Genomic DNA, 9,334 nt, shown 5'->3' with positions numbered 1-9,334 from the left:
TATCAGCTCTATTTCTCACAGCATGAAAAGTGTCCTCGTGTAATATCTCGTCTTAGATGGCAGATGCAATCTGGAGAATGAGAGATCCAGCTTTGCCCAAGAATACAAACCAAGTATTTTAAGGAATGGATTAACTGCATGTTAAATGAATAGTATTCCTTCTACTCTGCAATATTTGTTCATTTTCAAACGCTTACTTGCTTCTGAATAAACATAAGATCAGAGGTAAGTGTAACTTGTATTTGTGGTGCTGTGTTCACTGAATTTCGTGACCCGATGGTACATCACAGATAGTAACAGGAATCCTGTGAGATTGTTTCCTTCCAGACAAGGTACACAAACCCTTTTTTAGCACTAAGCTGTAATGGAGCCTTTGGAGATGTCTAATTATTATCCCTTTTTACAGTGGGGATGTAGGGCCAGCAGTGGTGTAAGGGTCTCGGAATAACCGCTGTGTGCCGGCAGCCCCTGCCTCCGGTGCATCGGGCTGCCATTTGCCTATGGTAAATCCCCTTCGTAATTAGGAACTAGGCTAATGGGTTTTGATTATGAGGCATAATTTTTTCTCTGAATACCAAACCATATCCGAATGTGATGGTGAAATATTTAATCAAATGGCAATGCTAAATACAACTTTGTAGGCAACAAATTGGGACAACCTCCCCCTGTATCCTCATCATCTCAGACAACCATGATTGAATTGCAGGTAGTATTCCTTCATAACCAAGTTGTTGATACATTGTGCCATTACATTATCCTAAAAAGCAGCTCATGAAAGGCACATGGAACAAGTTGCCTGTCCTAGCAAAGGAGTAAGCTTGGTTCCAAAAGGTCTCTTCGCAGGTCTGTGTTCCCGGTGGTTGCAAAGAAAATCTGCTAACTGGGCTCGAGCCGTCTGCGATCGTCTGTGCGGAGACGGCTTGAAACAACAGCTCGGGGAGAGAATTATGAATTTCCTTGTTCATGTCAGTGAAGCACCAAGATCGAAACTGAATTATTTTCAGATGTCAAAATACCACTTAGCAGGGGTCTTTTACTTAGTAAAATTAGCTCTCATTTTCTGCTTCTACAACTATGATTAATAAGATTTTTTTTTTTTTTTACATTGTAGACCTAATGCTTTTTTTTTTTTTTGCTACAGCAGTTTTTCCAATTACTCTTATCAGTTATATCCCAGTCCTAAATTTGGCTAGTCTCCTTGTGGGTGAATTTGGTTCACACCATACCTAATGAAGGACTGACAACTAATTGTTAGTGGAGATTCAGAGCATTAGCAGGTTTTGGAGGTGCCATCTGGTCTTTGATAGCTCAGCTTTTAGTTAACCCCCCCCCCTAAAATTAACAACAACTGAAAAATCCCCAAGCCCCCTGTCTTCAACTGTTAAGACTGGAAGGCAATAGGAAAAAACAAACCAAAACATTAACACTTAACACCATGAATAGAATGAAGTCAGCACAAAATTATCCAAATGACAGCCTGAAGAAAAAGGACAAACACCTATGAATTGCACTTTTTTCTGTGAAGTGTTAGCTTAGTTGCAGAATGATGACTGAAATATCTAAAATTATCAAGCTTAGCACTCCACTCTTTATGCCAGGAATGAGGGGGGAAATGGAAGGGATATAATAGTATGATCACTCTTGAACATCTGTACAATTTCCTGTAAGTGGTATCCTATTTTCACAGTTTATAGATCTTGTACTAAGAGTAAAGTTTGGAAGAAAGTCATCACTTCGTTCTCCTTGTTCCAACTTTCCTACAGATCAATTCTTGACCAAGACTGGAAGATGGTAGTATGTTCTGTTTGCCATAAGTAATATTATTTCAAGAAACTCTGATTTAAATGTATATCTCCAGTTTTGATGAAATTTCCAGTACCATTCTTTTAAATGAATGATTAAAGGGACTTTTTCTGGCTTTTCATAGAGATGCCGAAGTGCCACAGCAGAATAGCCCACTGAAGTTAAGACTACACTTTTGAAATTATTCAGTATCTCTACTTAGATTGGACAACTAAAAAATTACATTTGAATTTCTTTACACAATAAGAGTCATCACCAAAAATTCAAACTACAGGTATAATGCTATAAATTCCCAGAGTGTTTATTCAGTCTGGATGCCGTATAGCCATGGAGTTATATTACTATGTTTAAAAGAAGGCACGTGCCTTTCTAAACACGTCTTAAGTCAGATCAGAAAGTTCAGGCCAGACTGGGGTAAATGGACATTTTCTGCAAGGTGTTCCTGCCATCAGATACCACTTTCAGCAAGAGACAGCATTGCTACTCAATTTTCTCTTCAAACAAAGGAAATGATTGTTGAGTGTTAGTTCATACATTATCTCCCAAAATGGTTGAAACAGACTTTAGTCTTCATCAAGGCAGCTTAAGTACAGCCCTTAAAACTGAAAGAGGGGGTCTGGAATTGGTGGGTAAATACATTGAAACTGAGCAACTGGCAGTTGGGACAGAACTAATTAAATTTAATAGCTGCCCCTGAGTATGATTAAACACAATAGGACATCTTTGCTGTTTTGTTGGTCAAGGTCACTTCAGCCAGCCAATTCTGGTATAAATTAAAAAAAACCCTAAACAACCAAAACAAAACCCCACAACCCTAAAGTATTCCCACCCATGAGGCTCAGTTGTTTCATCGTAACCCCATCCACACTTGCTGATCAAACTGTTTAGGACCTGCTGGTTTTAACATTGGTTAGTTAACTAGAGTGATGTGTTTTCTAAAGTCACACTGATGCAGAACGACTGGCTAGCACGGCTGTCGCCATCTATGAAGTTCCCCTGGCATCTCTTTTACACTCTGTCGGCTTTTCTACCCACAAGACCCTTAATGCTGTCTGATTATTCCCTGTAGTAGTGTAAGTAAGTGATAGACCATAACCACGTATGTCAGGTCATCTACCTGCTGTCCTTCAAATGTGCATTGCATGGAATCTCTTCAGGTAAGGCGTTTTCATAGAGGTGCACAGGTGAGGATGGATTTGTGCAAGACCTGAGTGTCTGCCTGGTTGCTCCAGATGTGCCACGGCCTCATGGTGAGCAGATAAGGTGCCAAGCAGTTGCTAGGCCACTTGCTCCAAAGAGTTGCAAGGTGATGTACTTGTGAAAGTGGCACTGCATTAGTGCTCCTGAGCCCACTGCTGGGGGAGCTGGGCTGAAGCATTCGAGAGGAAGAAAACCACTAGATGAAGCTAAAATAGCTGTATTTGGCTCAGCCTAAAGGTACTTTTTAAGGCACTTTGTAATTAGAAGCTTGGGAGAGAGTTAGCTGCGAGGAGAACTGATGCAGGGTTTGGCCATTAAATGAAGATCAGCCCATTTCCATGGCAAACCTCCCGCTTTTCAGCTAGTTCTGGCTGTAACTTGGTTAGCCCTGGTTACAAGTGTTCAACAGCTTGAATTTTAATTTAGTTATGTTCACTAAGGTGCAGTCTACTCTACAGACTTTAACTGGATTAAGAGACAGATCAGCTATAATTGGAGTCCCTGATTGAATTAGATTGGGATTACAAATATAATTGGATACTACCCTATTTGAGACACTTCAAAGGAAATATATCTTCAGAGCATGAAAGCTGAAAAATCAACAGACCTTTGGAAATCCTTGATCTTGTTTCCTGTGTGGATGTAGCTAGTCCTGTGTCGCTCCAGTGCCTTCTGTAGAAAGATATTTTTTAAAAGACAATTACACTGGTGGAAACTATAAACCAGACTTTTGACATACATTCGCAAGTCAAAGGCAACATAACCTTGCAGCTTCATAATCTTGCCCGTGCTAGTGGTATAGCCAGATTAGGCTAAAACTGTGCCTGAAAGGAGCTTTAAAACCTAGTAACAAGTCCTAAGTATGGACAAATAGGCCTCAGGTTTTATTGTAGGATATAAGCTAGAAGCCACAGTTTAAGCAAAGAATTCCTTTTGCTGACATGGCTTTTGCAGACATTTCCATTTGAAAAGAGCAGTTGGTTGAACAATGGTCTCGGCGCTGGTTCAGTGCTTGACACCTTGCAGCATGTAAAGGACAAAAGCCCGAAAACTTTTTTTTCATATGATATCTTTTCCTGTTTGTGGCCTTTAGTCTTTGCACTACTGTGAGCCTCCAGCCACCAGAGCTCTGGTTAAGTAGGTCACACCATAAACAGGCTTATCAGAATAACAGCAGGCTCATAACTCAAGTAGGAAAAACCTAGAGAATACATCTTGCGGAAGAGAAAAAAAAAAAAATAGCAGCCTCTTACCTGACCAGCCATGTGACAAAATGAAATTAAAATTCAACCCTCAAAATATCTAGTCCTATTTCAGCATAAACATCCATAAAAATACCAACATTATTGAGAGGGTGCTCCATTCTGGTCCAGGCACGAAATGACTTTAGGTCTCTTGAGCCTTCTATGTCTTAGCCTTATCCAGGCTCCTCAAAAGCCCCCAAACATTCAAGTTTATATGGAAATAAGTTGTTACGTGAGAGGTATTTTCAGGGGAAACACCCAGCTTGGGTTGCTTTTTGTTCTTTTTTGGATGTTCCCTTTTTTTTAACCTTCTCCTTTGGGCTTCATCAAAAACTTTCCACTCACATAAAGAACGCTGGTCCAGTTGTACACTGCTCACCCGTGGAGCCTCAAAGTGCCTTCTGCACATGAAATATTCTTTAGAAGATAAAAATGGCCTCAGGAAATCTATAATCCCTTGACCCATTCCTTATAACACTCAATCCTGGCTCCCTCCACAAAAACTCAAGAGCAACAAAGCACCTTTGCAGGACGCTCAAACAAGCTGGAATTACAGTTAATAAATTGTAACCCACATGCTTGTGTTTCCTCACACTCTTTTTGCTGATTAATTGTTAACAGCATCTCTGTTTAAAAGTACTCCAGGACAAATTGGATCCTGATTTATTTTTTTGACATCCCACAGTTAGGTATTTTCAGGGAAGAAGGCAAATGCATTAAAGTAATTCCGCATCCCAAAGTGAGACCTATAACCATGAAAAAAAGGAGATATGGGGCTCTTGGCTCCTTTGTGTAACAGATCATGGATATCTAGGAGAGGTTTTATTTATATGTCATTTGTATACACAAGATTTACGGTTGCAATTAAGTTTCAGTGTAAATTAGCGTAGCCTGCATGTCTGTTTAACTGCAGGTGCAAATCAAGTCGGCAAAACATCTTCTTCTGCCCCCCTTGGATTTGTAAGCAGCTCACATCTGAGCTTCAGAACTCCATGTGTATATTTTGCAGGTGACAGTTGTGCCTTGAAAAAAAGCAACACAGATCCTAGCTCTCTCAAAGCTTCAGCTAGTAAATGGTGTCTTATACATTTTAATTAAAGCGGTTATTCGACAAGAAGCCCTTCTTGTTAGGTTCAGGTACATAAATTCACTCAATTTTGCACATCGAGAGAGTAAATCGTATCCAAATATTGATATATGTTGAAACTATTGATATAGCCGAACAGGTATCTTTCTTTTATTTGAGATTTTCCAATTTCTAAGCCTGGTGTTATGTGACAACTTTAGCATGAGCAATCTGTATCTCTGTGCTAGTTAATTGAGACGGGTCGGATTACTTTAAGGAGCCAATCACTTCGGCATGGTGGTTGCTGTACTTTAGGACATCAGGAATTTTGACTCCAAGAACAATTCTTTTCAAACTTTTCTTTTCATCTCCAAGATTAACTTTTAAATTTTCAGGGAGGAGGGGAGACACCGAAGACATTGGCAGTCACCTTGCATGTACTAAAGGGTGACCAAAGAGAGGAAAAGATTGCAATTTCCTTTATTTACTGAGCTTACTCCAGTCCTGATTGTGTATGACTTGACAACAATATATTGATTTTTCAGGAGTTTCTTTTTACAATTACAGAAGAAAACAAAATTACTGATTGGGAAGGAAAGCTTCTTTTTTCCGTTTTGTAAAAGAAACAGGTTTTTGTGTGTTCAGAAGAAATAGAAATGCATTAAAAGAAGAAGAGAAGGAAGAATATGATGCCACAGAAATCAATACAGAGAATTAGGTGAAAGAGAACATCTTGTATGTTTTTTAGAAAATCATTTTTCATACACTAAATACATTTGCAGACTTCTTTCCTACAAACCTTTTCAAGTTGCAATTTGAGTCTGAAGCTATAGGCCTCCCAATAGGTTTAAAGATGGCCAAGATCTTTTTTATTATTTTGGGAAAAGCAGAAGATTAGGAAGAACTTGTGCCTTCAGAGACCACCTGAAGTAATCTTAAGAAACACACCTATATTTATCATCACTACAGCCACGTCAAAGAAGGTATAAATTTATTGCCTGAGGGTTGGAAGACCCCATCATGTGTCATCAAGGTGCAGGGTGTTACCTCTGTATGACATAGTGAAAGAAGAACTCAGTGCCAAGGTGGCACATCCTCACCCACCCCATACAAAATACTGAACACTGGTTCTCCCAGACAGGCTTTATTAAGAGAGAGGTTGCCCAAGCTCAGTGTGAGTAATGGTGAAATCAAGGCTTGAATTTTGGATGCTAATGCTGCTCTCAGAAGTGGTATCACCACCTACAATAATCAGGGAGCAGTCCATCGCCCTCATTCCCCACCCCTGGCCCCACTATTTATTTTGGGCAGTGTGCTCAGGGCTTTTTAAACACAGAAAATGACAAAGCCCGAGTCGCTTACAATCAGCAGAGCTGGTGTTTTCTCTCAGGGTGAAGTTACAGTTTGGGATGAGCCAAAATACCTGGTTGCTGCCACCCCTGTTTCCAGCCAGGGATGGAAAGAGGAAGGATGGCGGCAGCAAGTCTTTAGACAGAGTTTTCATGTTCACAGAGCCAAAGCCTCCCAGTTCAGTTCGGTGACATTTGAGTATCAGCACTAAACAGCATCGTGGCTAAACCAGCCTGTGCTCCCACCTCTCTTTTGTTCTTTTTATGCTGCACTGGCTGAAAAATAACCCAGTAAAAAAAAAAAAAAAAAAAGTTGCTAGCTCAGCTGGATCATTTCCTCAGCCCACAGCCACAAAAAACGCTTGTGGGTCCATCCACAGAGGAGGCGAGGTGTGTGGGGCTGGATCACGCCAGCCATGGGCTGCAGCCTCCTACCATCCACAATACCTGCACCACCCCGGTCGGTCTCTGCCTTTTATTAGGTTCTTGCCAACATAGCCCTGGACAGGGCAGGATCAGGTCTCGTGTATACAGGAGCATTTCTCCTTTTGAGAAGGCTGTGCAGGGTTTTTTGCCACCAATGTAAATTCACCTCTAGGAAAAGGGAAATTAGTCTGCAATTATGTAATTATCAGCCACCCTGAAGCTCAATTAATGTGTTCTGTAACTCTTCCAGAGAAGGGGAAGGTCTGTTGGATGCATGGTGTAAATATAAACAATGGGAATTTCTCCCTCCAGCTTTGTTTCTCTATATTTTTAATTGCATTAACAGGGTGGTATGTAAAGAGAACTGAATCCAGATTGGCTAGGGTTTACATCTGCAGCAACTGGCTAATACTGAGGAGCTGTGTATTGCCTTGCTGCACATTATTTCAGGCCCTGCCTGTATGAATGGAGTTGCTTCAGCACAAGGAATTTTGCTGCAATAGCCTGGGGCAGCCATACACAAACAAACAACCTCTCAGAAGAAATACTCTGAATGAGTAACCCAGGATAGAGTTTCCGGGGCTACAGTGGATTTGCCTCAAGTCCTGCAATTGTATAGTATGGGCATAACTTTTTTCTTTTAAAAATACCCTGCCCTCCCCCTTTGCAGCAAATCACTGGGGGTGTTCCCCAAGGTTAAGCAGCTTTTCAAATATTTAGGTATCTACAGAGAGCTAATCAGGAGTAGTGACTCCAAAATAAGGCTTCATGTAGATAAAGACTTAGGAAGACTTGAGATTTCATGAAGTAAGGAAAGGCTTGATCACATCACAGCACAAACACCAAGTTTGCTTGTCCCACGGGGGTGTTGCAGCCTCCCCTCCAATTTCTGTCATGGCCCTGCAATGGATTTGCACCAGTGAAAAATCCTGAAGGTGCTGATTTACTAGTTCACTAGTGCTCAGTCTAGCCGAAGCATGCTACTCTAATACAGGAGGGAAAGGACAAAGTAATCCATAAATTCACCTGTTTAGCCTTCCTAAATCCTAAGGAACGAGATGCCCAGCTCTTCCTTTGTGCCGTTACTCCATAGCCAGAGAACAGCATCTTCTCTCACGTGCATCCTCCAAACCTTTGGCTGGTTCCTCAGGCACAGCCAGGAGCTCTGGTGTGATGGGGTGGCTGTAGGTGGGCTCTGACAGCAGCAGCGTAATGGGTAACAGCTGAGGCTCTGGCCCCATAACCCTGGTGGCCCACCAGCTTCTATTCTACCTTACCCCCTACTTGCAACATTTATTCAAGAAAAACTGATTTTATTTAATCCAGCTTTACATGTAATTATGTGTTATCTGTGAAATATGATGGAAGTTCCATCCATGCGTGTGCAAAAAAAGAGGAAAAAAGTTTTAATTCACTAGTGCCTGTTTGAGGAGTTATTTATGCAAACTTCCATAATTTTGGGAACCTACTATTACATGGCCAGCTGATGGCACTTCTGAAAATGAACGACTACTATTCAGAGCACTCAATGTTCATATCAAGCAGTTTCTTGATACAAACTCTTCGGTTTTGGGTTACTAACTCCCACGATATTTGATGTTTCATTTAGAACTGAAGTTCCTAGAGAAACAAATGGTTGTAAGAGAAGCCTTTCTTCGGCAGATCTGTAATCTTAAAATATGTGATAATAACGAAAAGCTTGAAAATGTGGGGTCTCTGTGGGGTTCATCCTAAGGTCGCAAACCCCCAGAAAGTAAACAGAACACTTCCAGTATATCTCTCTCTCTCCAGTGTATATATATATATGTATATATATATTTCCAGTATATATATCTCTCCAGTATTTATATATATCCTCTGTGTGTGTGTGTATATATATATATATCTATTTTTATATATATAAAAATCTCTGATAACTTTAAGATAATTTTGGAGCTCTTGGGGTAATTGAAGCTAATATCTGGTTTTGTTTTTTTCCTCTGAATACTTATGAGGCATAATGCTGTGTTTATCTCACTCTTATGTGAAATTTATGCATCTAAACCCAGTGGATATTCAGTTTTCCAGATACTATCAATGATACGTGAATAAAACAGACAAGGGAAATCAGATTTCAGCCTGCTGGGAGTATGAACTTCAGTCTCTTTCTGGTTTTAGTCTGATGATCACAGCAGGTAAATAGATTGTGGAGATACAACTTGGAAGAAGTATTAAAAGTAAGGAAAGAAATCTCGAGGGAGATAGAT

Source organism: Harpia harpyja, chromosome 1 (genome assembly GCF_026419915.1).
Source record: "Harpia harpyja isolate bHarHar1 chromosome 1, bHarHar1 primary haplotype, whole genome shotgun sequence".
Taxonomy (NCBI): Eukaryota; Metazoa; Chordata; class Aves; order Accipitriformes; family Accipitridae; genus Harpia; species Harpia harpyja.
The sequence above is the reverse complement of the archived record's forward strand: the minus strand, read 5'-3'. Positions refer to the sequence as shown.